We start from the raw sequence: 8216 nt of genomic DNA on the forward strand, positions 1-8216 counted from the left end.
GTTGACATCGCCTAAAGGTGAATACGTTGGGAGGCAACACAGTAAGCCCCTATCTTTCTCAGTGTCCGGTTGAAACTCTATAACCACAAGTATTGCGTGAGTGTTAGCAATTATAGGAGACTACGAGATAGTTGAGTATGTGAGCTTGTTGAAAAACTCTATTATTGACTCTTTCTGATGTTACGATAAATTGCAATTGCTTCAATGACTGAGATTATAGTTTGTTGGTTCCCAATGAAGTTTTTGAACCATACTTGATATTGTGAATTGCTTATTACTTGAGCATAGGAAATCATATGACAAAATCTATATATGTTGTTGTTATTAGAATGATCATGATGCCCTCATGTCCGTATTTTATTTTTATCGACACCTCTATCTCTAAACATGTGGACATATTTTTCGATTTCGGCTTCCGCTTAAGGACAAGCGAGGTCTAAGCTTGGGGGGTTGATACGTCCATTTTGCATCATGCTTTTATATCAATATTTATTGCATTATGGGCTGTTATTACACATTATATATCAATACTTATGGCTATTCTCTCTTATTTTACAAGGTTTACCATGAAGAGGGGGAATACCGGCAGCTGGAATTCTGGCTGGAAAAGGAGCAAGCGTTGGAAACCTATTCTGCACAACTCCAAAAGTGCTGAGACTCCACGAAACAACTTTTTGGATTTAATAAGAATTTATGGGCGAAAGAAATAGGCCAGGGGTCCCACACCCTGTCCACGAGACAGGGGACACCCCCCTGTAGGGCGCGGCCTCCTATCTCATGGGCCCCCTGGTGGGCCTCCGGCGTCCATCTTCTGCTATATGAAGGGTTTTGTCCTGGAAAAAATCGTGGGAAAGCTTAAGGGACGAAACTCCGGCGCCACGAGGCGGAACCTTGGCGGAATCAATCTAGGGCTCTGGCGGAGCTGTTCTGCCGGGGACACTTCCCTCCGGGAGGGGGAAATCATCACCAACGTCATCACCAACGATCCTCTCATCGAGAGGGGGTCAATCTCCATCAACATCTTCACCAGCACCATCTCCTCTCAAAACCCTAGTTCATCTCTTGTATCCAATCTTGTATCAAAACCACAAATTGGTACCTGTAGGTTGCTAGTAGTGTTGATTACTCCTTGTAGTTGATGCTATTTGGTTTACTTGGTGGAAGATCATATGTTCAGATCCTTTATGCATATTATTACCCCTATGATAATGAACATGAATATGCTTTGTGAGTAGTTACGTTTGTTCCTGAGGACATGGGTAAAGTCTGGCTATTAGTAGTCATGTGAATTTGGTATTCGTTCGATATTTTGATGAGATGTATGTTGTCTTTTCCTCTAGTGGTGTTATGTGAATGTCGACTACATGACACTTCACCATTATTTGGGCCTAGAGGAAGGCATAGGGAAGTAATAAGTAGATGATGGGTTGCTAGAGTGACAGAAGCTTAAACCCTAATTTATGTGTTGCTTTGTTAGGGGTTGATATGGACCTATATGTTTAATGTTGTGGTTAGGTTTACCTTAATACTCTTTTTTCTAGTTGCGGATGCTTGCAATAGGGGTTAATCATAAATCGGATGCTTGTCCATGTTAGGGCAGTACCCAAGTGCCGGTCCACCCACATATCAAATTATCAAAGTACCGAACGCGAATCATATGAACGTGATGAAAACTAGCTTGACGATAATTCCCAATGTGTCCTCAGGAGCTCCTTCTTCATTATTAGAATTTGTCCAGGCTTATCCTTTGCTACCTAAAGGATTGGGCCACCTTGCTGCACTTTATTTATTATATTTACTTTTTGCTCATTACTATTTATCTTATCACAAAACTATCTATCACCTATTATTTCAGTGCTTGCAGAGAAAACCTTACAAAAACCGCTTATCATTTCCTTCTGCTCCTCGTTGGGTTCGACACTCTTACTTATCGAAAGGACTACGATAGATCCCATATACTTGTGGGTCATCAGCGCCCTCCCTCCTGAGGTCGCCCCCAAGACGAAGAAGCTGCAGCTGGGACAGGGGTCTCGTGAAGGAGCATCTCGAGGACGCTGCGCTGAGCCTCGCGTCCCCGGACGCGGCAACTTCACCCATCGCATAGGAAGGCATGCCCGGCGCCCCTCTTAGGCTGGGCTCGGGGGCTCTCCTCGGGAGGGCCTCAGACCTAGCCAGGGTCACGAGGGAGGCGCTCGGGCACCATTTGGAGGTGCTCTTCAGAGCACGCTTCCCAGGAGAAGGCGGCAGGCAGGAGGCCCCAGGTAGTCAGGAGTTCATCAGCAAGGCAATCGAGGAGATTCAAGAAGAAAGGGTCCTGCAAGGCGATCGCCGCCTACCGCGCGGTGCAGCTCACTGCCCTGGCGAGGGTAAGGAGTTCCGTGTCTGCATCGACATCCCCGGGCTCAACAGGGCCGCGTCTCGGCAGCTCATCTGACCGTCTCATGTCGGCCGATGCGGGGGTCCACCGCACAGCTACGTCTGCATGCCCTTCGGCCTGCCGGGCACGGCTGTGGTGTTCCAGCGCTGCATGAGGAACGCCCTGGCGGCTCATGAGGCTAGACATCAGGCGATCCTGGTGGAGATGGAGGAGCACCTTCAGGAGCCTCCCGGGCCCTCTGAGCCTCCCGAGGCTCGGCACTGGAGCGGCTCATGAGGAATGACTCCAGCGGCGCGCATTTTTTGGCTACTTCAACACCTCTTCAGCGACGGTACCAGGTGCATCTCTCTAGTTCCTTCAGTCTGGGGGCGCCCCTCAGGCTGCGTCATCCCCAGGCCGTGTGGGTCCAGCCCTACGGTGTATCGTTTTGCATTCGCCAGGACTATCTAACCATTTCTGTGAGTTTACCTGTGATTGCCACCTTATGACCACGAGTCTTAGCCGCCTCGCGGCCTCCCATGCGTTCGCTGGCTTGCACCTCCCCCGCATCGCTGCATGACAACTCACGTAGGCACGGCGCTTGTGCTCGGGTCCGTCCCTGCAACGCTAATAAACCCGAGGATCGAGCTCTGGTTCGTGACCCGCCTCGCGCACACCACCTCGCCAGGTCCTTGGTGCCTCTCTCCTATGCCCTGGGTCTTGGGCAGCAGGCCCGCTCTGCTGGGCCCTTGGTCTTTTTTGTCACCTAACATGCAGGCTCATCCAGCAGTGGTCCGTGGGTCGGCTTGGATGACCGCCTCCTGGCCTCGCAAGTCACTTGCGCGTTAAAGGGGGGGCTCCCGAGCATCGTGCCTCGGGAGTTCCCACTGGCACTCCAGCCCTCACCCCCTAGCCTTGACCACGGCATCGCGACCTGGCATACCAGCAGCGGCTGAGCTCGCTCGAGGGCCGGGTCCCGAGGACGTAGGCACCTAGGCAAGCGAGGTAGGAAGGTGGTCGTTGCAGGCTACGCCGAACGGCACCACAAGCGCAGGGGCAAGCACCATCTCCACTAGTGGACCAAGACACCAAAAGATAAGTCCTGATCCACTGCGGCACCAGCTTCGCTCCCCGCACACCCCGCCTCGCAGTTCCATTTTGGCAGTTCCACTCCCCTTATTGATTCTCTGGGCAGCTGCTTGCATGCCAAGGGTGACCTCATGAGCATCGCGTCTCATGAGCTCTTACCGGACCTCGGGCCGCTCACCTCCTAGCCTTGATCACGACATCGCGACCTGGCATACTAGCGACGGCTGAAGCCTGCCTGAGGACTGGGTCCTGTCGGCGTAGAGCGTCGCGCTGCCTAAGGAAAAGAAAAGGGAGGAACCTTACCGAACAGGGATACGTGAATTCATCACAAAATCAAAAGGAAGCAACGCTGGTAGTAAGTATACTTCGATCCTTACAAACCCCACGAGGGATGATCTTCATTCCGCGCAGGGAAAACAAAAGAAAGAAGGCATCTACTAAGCCCTAGAACATCTCTGGCGACGCCGGGCGACAGCCGCTGCTGCACTCCGACTCCGGCGGGAGCTAGGCGGCACGTAGCTGTTGTCACTCGACTCCGGAGACTCAATGGGCTCAGAAGAGTCACTGGATTCCCAGGAGTCGCCGCTACTGCTGGATGAGGTGCCCGCTGCAGCGTTCCGCAGACTGCTTCCTCCGGGGCAGCATTCCAGCCATTTGCCTCCTCATTGAAGACCTTGAAGAACAAGGTGGCCGCACCGTCATACTCGAAGTGAATCACCAGGGCTCCCTCCACGCGGCAAGCCCGGGCGACCTCACCCCATCCGCGCGTCATGAAGATGTCTCCGGGGGCACCACCTCGACTTCAGCTCCGGTGGCCAAGCTGCAACACCCAGTGTGCTGCAGCCACAGCTCAACCGCCCCCCTCGGAGGCAGCTCGTTGGCGAAGAACCGCGGGAGTCAGATCCAGGTGTCGGGAGGCATCACCGCCCACACCATGAACTCGCGCGAGCTACCCTCAGTGTGGGTCTGTGGTGCGGTCGGCAGGGCAATGGCGGCCCTGCCGTAATCGCCAGGCGCCACTCAACGGCGCACACTTTCATCCTGAGCACGGGCATATATGGGGAGGGGGAATCCAGGCGGAGGCCTCGATTGCCAAGGCCTGGCCACCTCTCGCCCCACGCCGGCATCGTGAGGAAGGCGGAGCCGCTTCTTCAGCGGGAGAGGATAGGGCCCCTCCTTAGGGGCCTTCCCCTTTTCAGCCGCAGAGTACCTTCTGGTCAACGCCATGGGAATGAGGTGAAGAAGAGAAGAAGCAGACAAGAGCAAGACGAAGGAGAGATGGGCGAGGGGCTCTGCCCCTCCCTCGCATTTATAGCCAAGGGAGGCCAACCGACAGCCTCCACGACCTCGAGCCATCATTATCTTCTGCATGCCGCATCGTCCCGTCAAGTTGAACAGTTGTCGAGGCGGCGTGGGGAAGCGGAGTCGCCCACATCCCATCAATCGCCATGCGTCATCAAGACCGCAGACGGTTAGGGCCCGCGGTGCTCCGCACTTGCCCTTTGGCTTCGCCTGGAAGCCAAGTCCGAGCACCCTTGGGCCCGAGGGCTACTGTCGGCGTCCTGGATATGGGGGTATCCAGCCCTGCCTGCCTACGGCCCACCACGTGGCTCCATCAACGGCCTGGTATGGCCCAGCTTCAACATCAACAACTCAAGACCCTCGCGAGGGGCCAAGCCTCGCGAGACGAACGACGCCAAGACCCCCGAGGGGATCGGCCTCCTCAGGCTGGCTCCCGAGGGGCAAAGAGTTTTACGCAAGGTTTACCTCATGAGGCTTAGCTAACATGAGCCATGACGACCAAGGCCAGGCGGGCGCCAGGTGGGCGCAGAGCGCAGGTTTCCTCTCTGGTGCAAGGGAAGCAGGCCGCGGGCGCAGAGTCCCAAGGAATCAGCCAAAGGTTTCCATTCTGGTGCAACTAGACCAAGACCGCCAGGACGACAGGACGGAGGTCATCGACGAGCCCACCGCAGCGTCACGGCCAGAGGCTTTTCGCATGCGAAGACTACTTTTGTCAGGATAAGTTGTACTACTTGTCCCCTTTCAAATCCGGCCGTTGTGGGATCCCTTCCCGCCAACATTTGGGGAGAGGACCAAGGCCACTATAAATAGGATTTAGCCACCACCATAGGGGGGAATGGGATCCATTCTCACCCGACCACTTCACCAGCTCTCTTGAGTTCAAGAACACCTCACCTCCCGAGGCCAGTTCATCCACTGTACTAGTTCATCCTCAGCCCTCCGAGGCAATCCACCAAAATGTTGGAGTAGGGTATTACACCGCAAGGTGGCCCGAACCAGGATAAACTGTTGTGTCTCTTTGTCTCTTTGAGCTTGTCGCGCTAGGCCTAGGAGGATCGCGAGTAGGCAGGCTGGGTAGGTTGAGATCTCCGCACGCACACCAGAGTTTGAACCTCTCAAGGGTTTGCGAAACCCGCAATCCGACAGATTGCAATGCAACAGATGCACTAAAGCTATAAGTGTATGAAAGCTCAACATGAAAATAAGCGGGTGTGCATCCAACTTGCTTGCTCATGAAGACCTCGACCATTTGAGGAAGCCCATCATTGAAATATACAAGCCAGGTTTTATAATGAAAAATTGCCACTAGTGTATGAAAGTGATAACTCAGGAGACTCTGTATATGAAGAACACGGTGCTACTATAAATAACGATTGTGGAAAAGGATAGTAGCATTGCCCCTTCTCTCTTTTTCTCTCATTTTTTGTTGGCCTCTTTTTTTATTAAGTTTGGAGTCTCATCCCGATTTGTGGGGGATTCATTGTCTTCATCATCCTTTTCCTCACTGGGACAATGCTCTAATAATGATGATTATCACACTTTTATTTACTTACAACTCGATAAACTGAAACAATATGACTTTATATGAATGCCTCTGGTAGTGTACCAAAATGTGCAAAGATCTAGTGTAACATGTATAACAATGATGAACGGTGGCATTGCCACAAATATCATAAAAGAACATATGTTTTCCTGGCAAAAAATTAAAGGCATGGATGATCAGTGTGTTCACTGAAAAATGTTGAAGAGTTGTTGTTTGGATGATCAGTGTGTTTATTGAAAACTGTTGAATAGTTGTTGTTTTTATCATTATGTTTCCCTCACAGAAAAATTATGACTGGGATGATTAGTGTGTTTTGTGAAAACTGTTGAGGAGATGTTTTTATACACAAACCTTCGTGGACGGGACCCGTAGTGACTCGCCGTCGTAGTGCCTTGCCATGAATAACGAATAGATGCCGAACTGCTCACTGGTGATGATGTAATGGATGTTAACGGTTCCCGACATGAATATATAGTTGAGGATAAACATTTTCTTACGTAAGCACATCAAGGTTGAACAATACCTTGGGATTTTTTCAATCATCAATGTAGGGAACTCTCTTCTCCATCCAGTAGATGGCATGATTGACTTGTTCATGGAATTTGACTCGATCGGTCATAAATCCAAATGGGCCTGCTTGGGGGTCGAGAACGACAATCCTTTTCTTCAAAATATCTAAGGTATAACAGCACCAGCCGTATTGAAGAGTGGTGTGGAAAATGAATTGCACTTGAAATGTGGTAGTTAATGAATAGTGATAATACATGTAATGCAGGAGGTGGGCAAGATCTGATAGATGTAACGTACCATTCAGCATTGGTCGATGTGTTTCTCCATTAAGAGTTCGGTTTGGACTGAAACGGCAAACAATGGGTCTATGCTGCAGATGACAAGTGTCTCCAAAGATGGGTATTCATATCAAAACTTGTCGTACATTAGATCAGCGGAGAATGCGCAAAAAATTACAAAAAATAGGGATGTACCGTAAAGTCTGGTTCCATGAACTTTCGCCAAATTGCACCATCTCCATTTGTTGAATTTTTCTGCTCGATTTGTGCTAAGCGGCGAAGAATAAGGGTCATGCATTCATAGCTTGTTGCCTTTTTGCTGATGATCTGGTCACGTATAATATTCCCTTGCAATAGTAACACAATTTTTATCTTGTTGTGCAATATACCTGGAGGAGAAGGTGACAACCAATAATGTGGATTGTTGTGTTCCCATTGTGAATGTCAATCTTCATTTTCCTAACCCCTTTCATCAAACTGTATTTGACAAGCCTACACCAGTCGTAGTAATTTATCTCCGACGGCATAACCAGTGCTGCCCAGTAATCAACACTAGTGTAGTCGTGCTTGGCGCACGGGTTCAGAACATGACCAAACGAGAAAATTACAAAAGCTATCTTGAAGCATTCACACTCCACTTTGCTTGAATTCTCATCTACTGCCTTAGATAAGATAAATTCAGCAGCCTTCAAACTATGTACGCCTTCGGTACTCATGGATGATGCCAACCTGCTGAACTCTATACAAACTACAGATAAATCTGAGTGGCCTGGAGGAATGGTCCTGCTTCCTTGTGGCAGACCAAATGCATCGTTTACTTCCTGGTCTGTAATTGGTATTTTCCTTGTTTGGTCCAATGCTAAAATGCATTCATCTGGATTTACTCTGACCATCAAGGATGCACTGAATATCAAGTTAAGCTTGTGAGCTATTTTTAGATGCATTAACCCTCCGAAACCAGTCTCCAACACAAGACCGCGCTTGAAATTACTAAACTGGGAGAGACGCAACAAAACTTCTGAATAGATATGCGAGAAGTAAGTGTTGCATCTGCCAGCTTGGTCCTGGTTTGCTCTCCCACTCTGTCATATATTGGGGGGGGCTGCATCTGGATTGGAGGGGGGGCTTAAAGAGAGTT

At 50.4% G+C, this 8216-nt stretch overlaps 1 long non-coding RNA gene across 1 annotated transcript in view; it reads right to left on the reverse strand.

The window, feature by feature from the left end:
* The window catches only part of LOC123045270 (uncharacterized), a 21044-nt gene extending 12834 nt beyond the window's left edge, over window positions 1-8210 (reverse strand). Inside the window, exons 1-4 of the long non-coding RNA XR_006421226.1 lie at window positions 7274-8210; window positions 7098-7170; window positions 6814-6965; window positions 6642-6717 (exon numbers count right to left, since the gene is read on the reverse strand). This is a non-coding gene — a long non-coding RNA (uncharacterized lncRNA). The remainder of the gene's footprint in view (window positions 1-6641; window positions 6718-6813; window positions 6966-7097; window positions 7171-7273) is intronic.
* Window positions 8211-8216: the final 6 nt, after the last annotated feature.

The sequence above is a fragment of the Triticum aestivum genome, chromosome 2B, assembly GCF_018294505.1.
Source record: "Triticum aestivum cultivar Chinese Spring chromosome 2B, IWGSC CS RefSeq v2.1, whole genome shotgun sequence".
Lineage (NCBI taxonomy): Eukaryota > Viridiplantae > Streptophyta > Magnoliopsida > Poales > Poaceae > Triticum > Triticum aestivum.